This window comes from Chiroxiphia lanceolata, chromosome 17, assembly GCF_009829145.1.
Source record: "Chiroxiphia lanceolata isolate bChiLan1 chromosome 17, bChiLan1.pri, whole genome shotgun sequence".
In the NCBI taxonomy this organism is placed as follows: domain Eukaryota; kingdom Metazoa; phylum Chordata; class Aves; order Passeriformes; family Pipridae; genus Chiroxiphia; species Chiroxiphia lanceolata.
Genome location: NC_045653.1, coordinates 3932840 through 3949677, shown reverse-complemented (window position 1 = coordinate 3949677; position 16838 = coordinate 3932840). Strand labels below are relative to the sequence as shown.

The window sequence follows — 16838 nt, the reverse complement described above, 5'->3', positions numbered from 1 at the left end:
CATGAAAATGCATTTAAAGGGTTCTGGATTTATATTTTCAGTTAATACTAGGAAGATGACAATCAGTTGTGATGTTGCTTGCTTTTTGCACAATACACTCCCTTAGCTCCTACCCCAGCATTCCAGAAAAAAAAAAAAAAATCTCAACCCAATATATGAAGGATTCTTTAGGCCCTAACCCAAAACAGCCCAAGTTAATAATAAATATCTGTAGTGACAGAAAGACAGGACACAGAGTTCTTTAAATCTCTGAAAGGTCAGGGAGCTTTTTAGTAAACAAGAAGAACTTACACAGAAAAGAGCTTCAAGGTAGACAAATGAGGTTGAACCTGTGGACCATTCAGTTTGATTTTCACCATTGTATCTGAAGATATGATGATTTTTAAAATAACCATTACATAGGCTTTGAAGTTAACTGTTTTTACAAAAGAATACTATCAGAACAAGGTGTGTTTCCTAACGTCTTTCTTCCCTTACATATAAAGACAGGACAATTAAAATGTCTAGTTTAGCAGCAAACAGTCTTTATTGGAAAGGTTGGCCTGGAATTACTATCAGAAGGACAAGAAGATGGATTGTCACCCAGGAATGATCACATAGCAATAGGAACAGTTAACACAAACTGTAAAACAGGAAACTGGAGACAAGATTAATATAATCAATAGTTGATTTTCAGCAAGCATTTGCTCACCAAAAAACTCAAAGTCTCAGTCAGAACAGGACTTCTAACTGAAATTCCAGCAATATAAGTATGCCTGCATGTTATTAAAGGAAATAGTGGAAAATTTTGCAGGCTGACATCCAGAATGTCTGCGGTTCCTTTTCATATTTCTCTTCTTGCAAAGCAGTTATTAGACCAGAACTTAAAATCTTTTTTTTTTTCTTTTGTGAAGCCTGGAAATTTCCACTGCTTTTAAAAGATTTTTAAAAAGCTTTCTCAAATGTACTGCTCAAACAACCTTCCACTTCTGCCTAGGCAGGCTCTTGAGTTTAAGGCAAAAATTTCATTGATACAAAGCAGAGCTAGGACGAGGGGGAAGGAAAAAAACCTTGCTCATGGACCAAAAGCATTGCTTGGCCAATCTGAAATATTATCATCCTGTGTGTTAATCTTGGTAGAGGTCACTTGAGGTTCAGGCAGATGGGCAAGAGAAGATGAAGCAGCTGAGGATAAAGCTACTTTGCTGCTGTTCATTTGAACAGAAATTACAGTGGATGAAAATTCTGTTCCTCTCAAGTGACGGCTCTCCTCCCATTTCCTCAAATTTGCACTCATTTTCCATTGCACTGAATCCCACTCATCATCCCTGTCACCTGCCTGTGGTCTCTAGCACAGCCAGTCCAAGCCTGGCAAGTTTGGCAGCACTGGATCTGTCCCTCCACCAGCCTGACTGATGAGCCTCCAACACAAAGGAGGAGGAGTTCCAACACAAACCTGACAAGTGTAACACAGGAGTCTTTGAAAGCTTCTTCACCCAGTGCAGGTGTTTTACTTTTCCAGTTTTCTGTGCACTGATCAGAACTGCCTGCCTTTTATGGGGAGATCAAATGGGCATTCTGGGTTAACAGGAGGTGCTGGGTTTGTTCCATTTTGTTCAAGTGAACAGTTTGCAGATAAAGTACTTGTGCTTTTGTTGCCTTTCTATGATGAACCTGTCTATGAATATAGATTCACTAGATAAATACTTGTAATTCTGATTAAGAGGAGTGTCTCTCAATTACTGCCTAAGAATTTTAGGCCATGTGTTGAGGGCTGCCCACTGAGCCAGGAATCTCCACTCTGAACACCAAAAAGATAAAACCAACAGAACACAGAAGATAAAACCAAGAGCATAATACAACAAAAGATGCTGCTAAGCCTGCTTTAGTTCATTGCAGCAAAGATGAACAGAGCACAAAGGAAGTGCAAAAAAAAAGTCATAATTCCCTATTTCCATCTAACCTCTCTAGCTCAGCCTTTATGGGGAGAGAAAAAAGTTGTTATAGGAGAAGAGGTCTGAAAACTCTATCCAAGTCACTGGGAATGAAGAAGTTGCAAATTTTTGTTTCAAGTCATCTCCTTAAGATGTAACCTGCTAAGAATGGAAAACACTTCTAAACGTCATTGTTGTAAGGGAAATTAATTTTTGAACGTTTACTACTTCTTCCATAAGCTTCAAAAATACAATACAGCGTTTCCACATCCTGACTGTATGCACACACACAGCTGCACACTTCCCAGAGTAATAAATTTCCTCAGATTAATGGTAACTAAGAAGTGATTTGAAAGACAAATGAACAATCCTGGAAATCCTAAAAGTCAACCAGAAGCTGTTTGATGGAATTTGAGCAAGTTGGTTCATAAGTGATTCTATAACCAAATATTTCATGCTGAATCAGCACTGGAAATGGGATTTGACTTCATACCATTGTCTAGATGTAAATGACTCAGCTCATCAATATTTGAGCAATGGGAATTAAAAACCATTAAACCCATGCAGTCTGGAAAGGTTCCTTTCTAGACCCACAGCAATAAGTTAAGTTATTGTCTTTTAAGAACAACAATAAGGTGTCTAAATGAAAATGAACCACTGTGCAAGTCAAGAAGGCACCTTAACTGTACACCAGAGATTTTTGTCCTCATGAGATTTTTAAAGTTACACTTCACACATTTGGATAAAAAGTAAATAGTAAAATAGTTCCCTTTGACTTTCCAACGTAAGGCAGAAATAGCTGCTTAGTTTTATGATGCTACATTTCATGTCTTGTTCTCTAGCTAGAGCTCAGAGTAGTCACAGGCCTGCCTAAGACTCAGAAAAACAAGAATTCAAAGGCTTTCAGATGAGTAAAATGGAAGAAAAAAAAACCACCAACCCCAAACACAGAACTCTGCTGTGAGCTTCCATTGCTTAGTCACTCTCTGGCACAGGGAAGTATCAGAAACACTTCAGCTATTCTTCACAAGGCTTTCCAAGATTATGCTCTTATTCTTTTATGTCTTTTTGTGAAAAGAAACAAGTCTCCAAGACAGCACATAAGAGAACTAGAACAATAATTTGGCAGTGGCTGGTGCTGTGAGCCAGCTCTGCATTGTGCCTGTGGAACGAGGATGTATATTTATACTACTTTGTGTAGTTCAGAAAATCAGGGGATAAGGAACAGTCTGCTGGATTTTACCATGCAGCCCATGGCAAACAGGTTTCAATATTGCACCATCTTGTAGACAGGGAAAGTTATCAGCAGGTTATATTCACAGGCACTAATCCTCAAGTTTGTCACAACAGTTATGAAAGTTGAGATTTCTAGAGAAACAAGGCTTTCAAAGAACCAAGGAGAGGGGTATGGGACGGGTTATTTTTTAAATCTTCACCAACTCTTCCTCAAGAGCTTGATGTGTCATGATTTAGTATTATGAAAGCCTGGAAGGGACAGCAGGGTTTGTATTTTAATGCATTACCTGGAACTGTTGTGTTAATGTTATCATACAGCCAACTAATTTAACATAAAAGCTGTCAGTGTGAAGAAAAAACCACTAATAATCACTTGAAAGTTTCCCATTAAGCATTATGACAGATCCTTTCAATTAAAGCTCTTGCCCTTGTTCTTCATTAGGTAAAGACAACAAGGATTTGTTACTGTTGAAATAGTGTATAAAAGCATACTGTATGATCTGGAATACAGAGGTATTTTTCCTTTAAAGTTCCAAACTACCTGTTAATGAGCATAGAGCAGGAAGGACATTTAGCACATCTCTCCTCCTACCTCCAAGAAAACCTCAATTTAATACAGCACCACATCATACCAACACAGCTCTGCCTGACTTGGTTCAGTGAGAGGAAGAGAGATGCTTCCCTGGACACAGCAGGGTGACAACTGAGGTCTTGTCCAGCTTGTGACCAACTACAAAGATAAATGGGTGTTCTAAGATCCTCCTAAAGAGTGCAATATGTAAATTAACAGTCTTCCTATAGTTGCATTAGGAAGAGAGAGGTGCTGCATTACAGTTCTGTTGAGCACATGACCCAGACAGACACTGGCATTTGGAAAGAAATGCTCAAAATTAAATTAATTGGGTAAGCTTCAATAAAGTCTTAAGACACTTGTTTTGAACACACACACACACTGATCTGCTTTATTCTACACTGGTACACTCAAAGTGGCAGGACAAACCCCACCTCTGCCAATTGTTCTCTTCAGCAAAGACAACTGGCAAATAGTCTCTAGACAACAGATTTTGGCTTGCTTTTCCTAGCCTGGCTAGCTTCCCCAAGCATAATTTAGTTTCTTTCCCACATTCACTAACTGCTCTTTGGCACATATTTCTACCTATAGTAACACTCAGGTTGAAGACTCCATTAGAAAGGATTCCCATTAGAAACAATTTAGGAACTAACTGTATTTGCTGAAGGGGGCACCATCCATTCTTAATTCTTTTCAATTTGTAGTGTTGTTCAAAGACATGCTTGTGCTGCCTAATGATAAAATACCCCAGCAAGATTAATTTTTACCATTTGTTTTCATTAAGGGAAAGCCACTGGATCCCAAGGGTATCACATTCTACTTCCACCTCACCTACAAGTTAATAGGGGAAAAACACATGAAGCCCTTTGGAGATTCAAAGAGCAAGTTTCATCCACACATTAAACAGCTTTATTTAATGGTTCCTGACCAGGGAGATAAGAGGCAATGTTGCCTTTTCTTTTTGCTCTCTTCCCACTGCTAAGGGAAGAAAAAACCCCATACAACCACACCAAAACCAAAGTGTTAGGCTACAACACAACTACCCAAGAGAAACACATAATATTGATGATATTTTTTGTCTTTAGAACAGCAGAAAAGTTCTCACTTCCACGCAAGCAGATAAGAGGAGAGATCATCATAACTCACCAGCCACATGCAGAATATTCCACACATGCAACCTGCCTTGAAAATACACTCCTAAAGGCCTCCTGGGTGTACCTGTGAGACCTGAATTATCTCGTTCCATGGCTCTGACACATCTCAACATGCACAGAAACAGTGGAGCCAGTCAAGGGTTTGTGACCCCAGTAAAGGGTTTCTGTCTTTGTGACAGAATGTCCCAGGCTGGGGTAGCCAAGGCTGCTGCAGGTGCTGCTCATTTTGGCCAGCAATCCAGCAATTTTAATTGTTCTGCAGCCTCTCCCTTCTCCCTCACCCCCCATCTTCAGGGGCACCTGGTAAGTCAGGGCAGAACTGCTCTGTAGTTTAGCCACATGTGCAACAACTTGATGAAAACTGTTTACCCCCACCTACCAATTACAATGGTTCTGGAGAACTTCTACAATGTTTTTTAGATTCTAGAACAATCTCATCCATTAAATGCAGCTGTGATAGTTTTAGACTTCAGTCAAGACACCACCCATGTTCTAATCATCAAAAATGAATTTAACCTGATGGAAACAACCCTTTCAAACCAAGTTCCAACAGGGCAATGACCCATAACCTAACAGAGAATGCTGGACCTGAACAGGCTCACATTTAAGGATAAAAGTGACAAAGGTGGGGCATGTGGGTGTACCACCAAAACCAAAGCAAAGTAAAAAAAAAAAAAGCCCCAACACCAACCAACCCAAAAACCCCACCAACCAACCCAAAAACCCCACCAACCAACCCAAAAACCCCACCAACCAACCCAAAAACCCCACCAACCAACCCAAAAACCCCACCAACCCCCAAAAACCCCACCAACCAACCCAAAAACCCCACCAACCAACCCAAAAACCCCACCAACCAACCCAAAAACCCCACCAACCAACCCAAAAACCCCACCAACCAACCCAAAAACCCACCAACCAACCCAAAAAACCCACCACCAACCAACAAAACCCCACCAACCAACCCAAAAACCCCACCAACCAACCCAAAAACCCACCAACCAACCCAAAAACCCACCAACCAACCCAAAAACCCACCCCAACCCAAAAACCCACCAACCAACCCAAAAAACCCACCAACCAACCCAAAAAACCCACCAACCAACCCAAAAACCCCCAACCAACCCAAAAAACCACCAACCAACCAAAAAAACCACCAACCAACCCAAAAAAAAAAAAAAAAAACCCAAAAAAAAAAAAACAAAAAAAAAAAAAAAAAAAAAAAAAAAAAAAAAAAAAAAAAACAACCAAAAAAACCCCACCAAACCCAAAAAACCCAAAAAAAAAAACCAAAAAAAACCACCAACCCAAAAACCCCCCAACACCACAAAAAACACACCAACCAACCCAACCCAAAAAACCACCAACCAACCCAAAACCCCCAACCAACCCAAAAAAACCCACCAACCAACCCAAAAAACCCACCACCAACCCAAAAAACCCACCACCAACCCAAAAAACCCACCAACCAACCCAAAAAACCACCAAACCAAAAAAACCCACCACCAACACCAAAAAACCCACCAACCAACCAAAAAACCCACCAACCAACCCAAAAACAAGCAGCAACCCTCCCCACACATACAGCAGACAAAGTCAGGAAATGCTCAAAGGTGGACAGACACCTGTAGATCTGACCTTATCATCTCTACTGTTCTAGTGTTGCAAAAGCAGTCCCAACCTCAGAAGTCAGTGACTTTTACCATATCCCAAGGTTATTTGCAGTAACAAACCTGACTTTCCAGCATATAAGCAAAATGAGCAGTAAAACCAATGGTGGTCCCTTTACCTTCTTCCTCTCGTGTCTCTTAAGCAACCACCTTTTCCTTGCCTGTTCACAATGCCAGAACAGGGCTGACTCTAGATAACATAAAAGAAAATGTGTATCTACACCTAAACCCATAAAACCTCACCACCAATAATGCCACACACTGCACATGAAAGACTAAGAATCTCTCATTACATTAAGTTTGAAGGCAAGGTAATTTTGTTCCACTTTACAAAAAAAAAAAAAAAACACAACATTTTATTGATAACTGTCAATTAAAAAAGTCACCAATTAAATTATTAGAGTCCATTTCAAGTATACCTCCCATTTATATGGGGCAAAAACCAACTTGATGTACCTTCTTCCAACTAGACGTAGCATAGAAAGATGAGAGTGAGTGGAAACATATTTCAAAGCAGACTTAAATCAGCAGCAGGTAAATTCTTTCACAACTGCCTCTCCCTAATACACTGCATTTAGAATCATTAATAGGTGTGGCTGGGGAGGAGGGGGGGGTAAAACAAACAAAAAACCCCCCTACAGGCATGCTGCCCCAGGATTCACATTACATTTTTCACTCCCCTCTCATATCCCTGGCACAAAAAATATTATTTCTGCCCTCCCTCGCTCCTCCATTTCTTTAATTATAAAAACAAGTCAGGGGAATATTTAAGATATTTCTAAATACTCAGAAAGCTTCCATGCACATAAAATGCAGGATATCCTGTATCACACAGTCACTCAAGATCACCTCTTCGAGGGAGGCTCATTTAAATGCAGAGTTGAAGCAGCCTCCAGTGTCAGACTGGAGTGTCCAATATCATTTTACATGCTACCAGTGGCTTAATTTTGCAGACAAACATAATCAAGACGCCTTTTCTTTCTCAGAGTTCTTGAAAAATAAAACCACACACCCCTCTTTTTCTGTGCAGCTGTAACACAGATTAATCTTGAAGGTTTTGACTGTGATTTCTTGTCCATTATTAATAAAAAGACGATCAAAAGATAAGGTTCCATTGTAAAACAGATTTGCTTCTCCTTCCTACTCTGCATTTTTGTCTCAGTGATACTATGGAAAAAAAATTGATAACTAGACAATGCAAATTTCCCAGTTAATAAATCCAAAGCCAGGATGTACAAGGGCTACAAAGCAAGAGTCAAAAGAAACCCAAAGCCACTAACAAGCCCCAAACTCACATGCCAAATAAAATCAGACTGTAAACAGCACAGTGGAATCAGGAAAGGTACTTAAAGTGAGGCTGAATACTGGGTTTCTTCTGTCTGCTGTCACTTCCCCTGTCCCCCAGCCTTCACATCACAGCAGCAAATCCATCAAATCCACTGCTATTAGTTAAAAAACCAAAATACAGTAGTAGTAACAGAGTTGAAAGAAATTCTGAACATCAGTCAGTTGAACAGCCCATTGTAACAGCTGCTAACAGTAAATACAATTACTGTATGTTATAATGCACAACCCAGTTTAAAAAAAAAAAAAGTAACAAAACCACAGCAAACAAACAAAACAAAAAAAAAAGCCCCAAACCAAAAGAACACGACATTTTTTCTGTTTCCTCTAAACCCAAGTCTTTATGCTTGGGCTTTCACTCAGACTGTATTTGTTTCTATGAAGCTATCTCGTGTTTATATTTAGAACACGCAACTCTGTCTCATGTGTAGCAGCACATTGTAAAGTTGAAAATATTTTATGAGAAAATACTCATTTTTACAACAGTGATGATAGAATTTTAAGCTTACTGTAAGTGTCCATTTTAACTATATTGCAGATACCATACAGCTAGACATTACCAAGCCTCACACTTGCAGATTTGCTGTAGTTTTGTCCTGTTATTCCAGATAAGAGTCCAACACAGTATTTTCTATAACTTTTATCTAAAAGAGGAAGGAGATGCTGTCTGAATATGAGCTGACAACCGAGAGGCTTCTCTTTCAAAAGCAAGTTGGCTGTGCTTATGAGTAGGAGCAGAAACCACAAACAGAACCAACTTTAGAACCAAAGAGGATTCTGGGAATTCAGTCAACCTCAGACAACATCCCCACTCGTGTTCACCCCATTTATACCCTAGAGTCACTAAAACCTACAATGGTATGTGACCTCAGGGGGGGAAAAAAGAGACAAATCTTATCTCCATCCCTCAATAACACAGTTTCGTTAGAGCTACGAGGCAGAAACGGATAAGAGGCGTGGAAATCAACCTTTCATTTACAGTGTTTGTCGTCTCTTTCCTTATGACCAGAGATAAGGAGACAAAAGAAGTCACTCTGAAATTTACCGAAGCTACGGGATGACCAGAGGGAGATAACAAGGCTCGGCATCAGATAAACCCCGATGGTGGCGGAGGGGCCCTTCCAGCCCGAGTGCTTCCCCACACAATCCCCGTGCTCACGCTGGGAAACCGCGGGCGAGACGGTTCCAAAAGACAAACCCGCGATTCCAAAGACAAACCCACAGCGACCTCCAGTCTCCCGGTTGCCACAAGAGGAACCTCCACCCAAAATCACCGCGCTCAGACCTGCATCACACAGGGACACGGGGAGCCCTCGCCCACAGCCCCGTCCCCCGACACCGCCCGGGAATGCCCCTTCCCAACTCAGCCGCCGCCAAAGTTACAATGAACGAGACACCGGCGGCCACGCAGCGCCCGGGGAACCCCCTCCTCCCCAGCGCTGGGACCACTCCCCACCACAGCCCATCGACGCCCCGCTCCCCTCGGGGAGCCAAGTCCGTATGGAGGAGGGGGGCGAGAGGCAGCAAAGAGCCGCCCCCGAGGGCGAGCCCCGAGCCGCTCCCTTCCCCGGCCAGCGGGCAGCGCTCCCTCCGCCATCCACTGCCACCCCCGGCGCCAGGAGCGGGGGGAACACGAACGAGAACCCTCCTCCCTCCACTCGTACTCCCGCCCCGCCTCCCTCCAAGCCCGCTCACCTGGGAAAGGAGCCAAAGCCCCGGCTCCCTATCACCGTCCCCGCCACCCTCAGCCCCGCGCCGCCATTTTCCTTCGCTGCCTGGATTTTTAAATCGGGCCCCGAGCGGAGGCACCGGCGGCGCGAGGCGGGGCGGCCCCACCTCCCTCCGCGCGCGGGGCATCAAGGGATTTGTAGTCCTCGGTGGCGGCTACGCGCGCGGGGAATCAAGGGATTTGTAGTCCCTCGATGCCGCCTCCGCGCGCGGGGCATCACGGGACTTGTAGTCCCGGGGCCCGCCACCGCCTCCCCGGGGGCGTCTCTGGAACAGTGTCTGTCTCGTTCCGTCTGACTCATCCTGTGCCTCCCTTGGGCCAGGGAAAGGGGGCGTGGGAGGTGATGTCATTCGGGACACGCCGATGTCACGGTGTGAGCGGTTGACGCGGTGCAGGAGCGTGGAGTGGGGAGATGAAGGGGGCTCGTGGAGGGTCCTCCCCCCCAAAAAAGAGAAAGGTTACACCCCCAAAATTCACGGGAGGGCGTGCAAAACAATATTAAAGACTGTAATGCTTCTCATCTTTGTATATATTGAAAATGAATGTGTAATTAACGTATAAATTAATTTCAAAATGCAACCCGGTATCCTTTGCATTCCGTACATTACGTACCATACAGACATCTTAGAGCATAGGAAATCCCTACTGTGTATCTCTAGGGTTTGAAAATACAAACTGTAGCTTTGTACGTATAAATTCAATGATAAAGGGCTGGCAAACGCGAGAGAAGATGACGGATGTGAAGGGAACAGCAGCGGAGAGCTGTCGATGTTCCGGTGCCGCCGCCCGGCGGCGACCGCGGGAACTGCGCGTGCGCAGGCACAGAGCAGTGCTGCGGCCGGGACAGCCGCGCATGCGCGCAGCCAGAAAACGAAAGAGTGGAGCACGTGGTAAGTGCTGGCAACATGGCGGCGAACTAACGCATGCGCACTGCCTAAAACGGAAGCAGCAAAACACATGGGAAGTTTTTTTTGGTAACATGGTGAGGCGCTCGCGCATGCGCATGTCAAAACCGAAGCAGCCGAGCACGTGGTAAGTTTTGGCAACACAGCGACAAAGTCGCTCACGCGCGATGCCTAAAATAAAGCAGCCAGACACAGGGGAAGTTCTGGCAACAAGGCGATGAGCTCTCTTATGCGCACTGCAAAAATCTCATGGCTAGGCTTCGCGAACGAAGATTTGGGGAGGGCTCTGCCCACGTTTGTTACAAGCTAAAAAGGCCAATACGACATAGGCACGTCCGGTTGCAAAAGGCACAGCAGAAAGACTCCTTAGGTGGTATATTCTGCAAGGCACGATTCTTTCTGCGTTGTTTGTTTGCACTGCAAAAAACGAAACAGCAAAAACACATGGGAAGTAATGGCAACAGAACGACGAACGCACGCATGCGCACTGCCTAAAGTGAAGTAGCTAAAACACGGTAAATATTGGCAAACACGGCGACGAAATTACGCATGCGCAGTTACTTTACTGATGCCCACTGTCAAGTGTGGGCAATTTGGCACAGAGCTGCACATGCGCAGTGACACCGATGACTCTCTGGCGCCTCTGCTGGTCAAAGGCGGCGCTACAGCGAAGGAACCTGCGCATGCGCAGTGAGCGGGCGGGCCGAGCGGAGGCTGAGCGGGGAGCGGGCTGCGCTGCCCCGTTTTTTCCCCGGTTTTTGCTTGTAAAAACAGCTTTTAAAAATAATTTCTGGCGAAAAGTTTATCTTTTTACAGGCTATCAAATAATAAAAAAAAGAAAATCACCCTCCAAAAAAAGGAAAAGTTATTTTGTGTGCGGAAAGAACTTTTACAGATGTTTTTAATTTATTTATGTGTGTTGTCGCTCTTGACCTCTTCATAATATCCTTGATACATTAAGAGGCTTGATGTGGAGTCCTCCCAAAAAAGGGAGGTTACCAGCACAAAAATGCCTGAAAATTCATGGGGGGGGGGGGCGGTGCAAACAATAAAATGCTACCATTTCTATTTTTTCTATATATTGAAAAATAATCCTAAATTATATAAAAATTTATTCTAAATAGAACCTTGTATCAACTGTATTATGTATATCGGATCTTAGAGCGTGAGAAATTCTGAATATAGATACACAGGGTCGGAAAACACAAATATACCCTTTTTATCCAATTAAATTAAACAATAAAGGGGACTTGAAAGGGGGAGAAAATATGATCGACACGCGGGAACTAGAAATAGCGCTGTGTATCCGGAGGGGTTTTTTCTGGCCCCTCGGAGGGTAACACGCCAAGTCTCAGATTTTGGTTGGGACTCGCATGTCCCCCCCCGCCCGAAAAAGAGGCAAATTTGGTTTTAATGACTCGCTGGTGTCACCTGCTGACGGAAAGCGGTGCCGCAACCAAGGTTTCTTTATTGATATGTGTTACGATTATTAGACATGATTAAATTATTAAAATCCGAGCCCAGAATTGCGATTCCTTCCTGGAGCTGACACGATTATTAAAATTATTGGAATGCTCTCTGCCCGAATTAGGTACAAAACGAGACCAGATGCCAAAGTCAGTAGCACGGGTTTTATTTAATGGTAAATGTGAGGCAGAGAAGAGAGATAGAAGGAAATAGGAAAAGGAGGGGGGGAGAAGAAAAGAAGTGACAGAGAGAGATTACAATGGAAAATGGATCATCACTCCATGGAACCCGGCGGCGTTCCGTGGGTCTGGTTGTTCTGGTCTTCTGGTGGTGGAGTTCCCATAAAACACAGAGTCCAGTGGATAAATATCTGTTCAGGACATTCCAGGCACCTCCCCTGGGGGTGGGAGGGAAGCTTTGCAGTGTCTTGAGGCAGGGTCGGGATTTGTGCCTCCCTTGGATCACCTGCAGTCTCTGGTGGTGGAAGGCCTCAGGAACGAGCTGGGGGGATGCTTTGGGGGGTCTTCGGGGTTTATGACCCTTCTCATGTGAATGTCTCAAGTGTAAATGGCCTTCCTGGAAGGGGAGGGGTTACTCCTTTGGTTTGGTGTGGAGGTGCTTTAAGAAAGCACCATCACACCCCAGAACCTTCTCCTCCACCACCCCCTGGGCCTTGTTTACTTCTCCTCAGACCTGAGATGATAGACAACAGTCTTACCTCAAGTCCCGCTTCCCAGTCCAAATTCCCGTCAGGCTTCAGTGGTGCCAGACATGTAGTTGCTTCCTTGCAGTTTGACAAGAAGTCTTTCTATGATTTTGGCCACGTTTAATACATTACCAACGCTTCAGTCCCTCACAATATGAACACACAAGGCAGGGAGTGAGGTGGTGCTCGGGCAGGTGAGCCAGCACTCAGTTCCAATGCCTCCCTCAGGAGCAGTCGAGAGAGTTTCCAGTTTGGGCTGGGCTCCAAAGGAAAAGGCACCTGAAACTGCTTCTTCTCATAAATTCCTAAATAGGGGAGGCTAAAAGAAGCTCACTGCTGTAGCCAGCCAGTAACTTCCACTGATATCTTGGCTATTAAAACCAGTGAGTTTTATTTCCCCTGTGCACAAACCCTGATGGTGTTTGTTAAACTCCCTTGCTGAGCTGTGCATTGCTTGAGCAACCCTCGCCTCTTTCTGTTCCCCTTCCTTTGGAGGCCAAATCTACATCCATGTAGCTATTCCAGTGTGGAAACAATAGCAGTGTCCTGTTTTGCTGTAGCCAAGGATGAAATGTGGCGACTGCAGTAATATATTAACTCTTTGTGATTGGGAAGGTGATGAAGAAACTGAAGAGCAGCTGGCCAGTTACACCTACACAGGAAGAGGTTTTTTGGGTGAGTTGTGCTGTGCTGTCCTTGGCCAAAGCCATCGTGGCAGATCTGCCTCTGGCTGGGCATGACTGAACATCAAAGTTGGGGGGGGGGTTGTTCACCCCACTGCCTCTTAACCCTGTCCCCAGTGCCTTGGCGGGGGTGAAACCAGAGCAGAGCTGCATAAATTTCATTTAGGTTGTGGCTTACATTGGAAATAGAGTCAAAAAAATCCTTGCTGACAAACTTGTTAATAAAACCTTGGATCCTGGGAAACGAGGGAGGTTTAGAAACCCAGCCCGTTTTTCATTTTTACAAGCTTGGGGCCAGAGCAAATCCATGAAGTAATTTTTATTTCTGTCTCTCAGTGCTGCAGTGTTTGCTTTGGAAGGACGGCTGGGACCACTTGTCTGGAAGCCTGGCTTTGGCTGCTCCCACCCTGGTGTTATTTTAAGAGAAACTGTCATAAAACCATCCCTCTCTGCTCAGGCTTTAGCGAGCTCAGCTGTTCCTGTGCTGGGTGACTTCACAAATCCGAGCCTAGAAGTGCAGTTCCACCCTGGAGCTGGCAGGGGCTGCTGGAGAATAAATCAAGGTGTGGGCCTGGCACCTGTGTTTGAGAGCTACTCTTAAATTACAGAATGATGAGGCTGAGAATATCAACTGCTGCTCTGATGCTGCAAATCCAGGCAGTGAGGGGTGTCCTGCATTGCAGAGTGTTAATGGAGAAAGACTGAGGGGCAGAAAAATACCAAGGAAAATGAGCAAGGTCAAGCACAGTTAATGAGTAAAAAGATAATTAGCCTTTAATTGGAAAATGGAGCTCTTTCTGGTGTGGATGTTGCCAGCCTGGCTTGGCTGTCCTGGGGCTCAGGAATAGGCATTGCTCTACAGGTGGGGAAGCAAGGTTGCTCTTGTTTTGTTTTTCTTGTTAGTTTGGATGGTCTGCTTTATATCCAGTAAAAATCTCGTAGAGTTTGAATTTCATGCTGGCTGTGGTGTTCCTGGGCTGGAAACCCCTCTCAGTCTGAGGCTCCCTGTCCCTGGCTGTTGTCCCTTTGAAGCCTCTACAGACACACAGCCCTCTTGGGCTGCACAACCTTCATTCACAGAGAGAAACCTGGACTTTTAATTCAGCTTTAAATGAAAGACCAGGTTGAAAGAGTTCCAGCAGCCTTGGCTGCTGTGGGAGAGGAATGCTTGCTGGAAAGCTGCACAAACCCTGTGGTGCTGCTTGATTTTAAAGATTGTATTTGGTTTTGGTATTTTGCATTCCTCAACAGAGTAGATGACTCCTTGTTTGAATGTAGATGTGGAAAAAGGATTGATTATTATCAGGGATTGGAGGGGAATAGTAGAGCTGGAGCTCCTGGGTCATGGCAGTGCCCTGACTGCAAAGCTTCCAGCTGGGATAAGCCCCTAGAGACACTGGGAAGAGAGAAACTAATAGAGTAAGGAGAAAAACAGAAGGACATCCAGGGTTTTCTATTGTCAGACTTCCTTTGGGATGGAGCCTGGTGGGGCTGAGCAGTGCTGAGCTCTCAGCTCCATGGTTGGCATCGTGGGACCTGCTGTGCCCCTCCAAGGGCTCTCTGCTGCTGGCCTTGTTCCTGCTGCTCCCAGGGATTTCACAGCCCTTTTATCTTGTTTTCACAGCTAATTCTGCTCAAGCCCGTGCAAACAGCAGGTTGCTCACAGGGGGCCATTTGGCTCCACTCCCAATGGGATGAACCATCCCTGTGTGCGACCACAGAGGGATGTGAACGGCGAGCACAGTAATTATTCATGTTTTGTGTATTTCCTGTAATTAAAGGAAATACAAGAAACACACAACTGATGTACCTCATTCCTCAGCTCACCCACAACACCAGCCCTGGCAGAGTGATGGCTTTGTGGGCAGGGGATCCATGGTTTGGGTTCCAGGGCCCTGCTGCTCCCCACCAGAGCTGTTCCAGAGGTGTGTGGCTGGGCTGGCACCTGCTGGTCCAGCTGCAATTCCTGCTGCAACCCAGACTGACCTTGCTGGTTTCTTGGTAACTGATATGATGGCACAGAGTAAATTGCAGAGGCTGACAGGATGAGTAGTTGCTTAGTGGTGACACAGAGGTTTGAGTTTTAGCATCACCTGTATCCACAAAAGCACGGCGAGGCTGCAGGGAAGGTGTCCAGTGGGTTTGTCCTGCTGGAACAGGAGGATCCTGTGGGATCCTGGGTTACAGCAGTGTGCAGGTGTGTTGCTCCATCCCTGTGCTCCTCCTGCCTTTCCTCACAGGGCAATGGGGTTTGCCCAGACTCTGCATCCTCCAGGTGTGGGTATGCTGCACTGGGGTGAAAAAAGATTTATTTCACATTAGTGGCTATATATTAGTTTTTTACAGCTCAGTGATGTTCCATGAGCTTTATCAAAGCCCAGTGCAGCAAAGAAGGCTGCATTAGACCCTGTGTTGGACCCTGTCATGGGTGCAAAGGGGTGCTGAAGTCATGATGGGTGTCCCACTTCTGTTCTGCTTCACCAAAAAAGTGCTTTGACTCTGGAGGTTGCTGAAAACAGCAAAGTGCCTCCTCTCCTGCCTTTGCTTATGGCATTTATTGAGTAGTTGCTCAGCAATAACCTTGTAAAATTACCCATGTGCTTTTTTTGATACTCTAACCTGTGAGTTTAGAGGTTTAGGAAATTAAAAAGGACGATTTTAGCTGGGCAGATTCATGCTGAGGATTAGCTGAGCAGCTCCTGGGTTTTGCAAGAGATGGAGACAACTCGTGTTAAGAGCTGGACAGGAAACCAATTGTGCTTTGGAAACTTAAAATCCTGCCTGTCCCTGTCTCTGGAGTGAGGAAACTACAGTCCTTCATCTCTGCATGTACATAATAATAAAAGATTAAAATATGGTACTGGGTCAGGGAAAAGCATTTTCCTGTGGAAACCACAGGGTTTGGGGTGAGGAAAGAAGTGTTTCCATTTTCAGAATGTTAGAAATGAGAAATGTCAGGGAGTTAAAACCCGTGTTGTGAAAAGGCTCAGCCAAACCACCTGGGGTACAAGCACAGACACATCTCTCCTGGCCACTGGCAGCCCCTGGCATGTACAGGTGTCCTGGCAGTGGCCAAAATCATCACCTGGATTGTATGTGACCTGCTGACCTAATAGCTTGTGAAAGGCAAATCTAATACTTTATTGCAGGTTTTTATTTGTAAATGCATCAGATAGGTTTTTTCTTTTCAAGGTTCTAAATAGATGTTGTAGGAAAGTACACAGGAATTGCATTCCTGATTCCCTGAAGGTGCCTTAAATTGATTTGGTTTTGGAAATCTCACCTGAAGCCTTGACTGTGAGTGTGGCAGCCAGCCCAAGAGATGGCCTTGCACAACAGTGATGCCTTTAAAGGTGTGATTTGGGGTTTTGCTGTGCCCAGTCCTGAATTCAGCCAGGGGCTGAAAGCACCCAATCTGTCCCCTGGGGAAGGGAGAGCCCAGTGCCCAGCTGTGCTTTGG

The 16838-nt window shown here is 44.8% G+C and overlaps 1 protein-coding gene across 2 annotated transcripts in view; it reads right to left on the bottom strand.

Moving 5' to 3' along the window:
• Positions 1-9710, bottom strand: part of NCOA3 (nuclear receptor coactivator 3) — a 76901-nt gene extending 67191 nt beyond the window's left edge. For both annotated transcript variants that reach the window (XR_004359977.1, XM_032704544.1), the window contains exon 1: positions 9584-9710. The gene's annotated coding sequence lies outside the window, so the exon portion shown is untranslated. The remainder of the gene's footprint in view (positions 1-9583) is intronic.
• Between the last annotated feature and the right edge of the window lie 7128 nt (positions 9711-16838).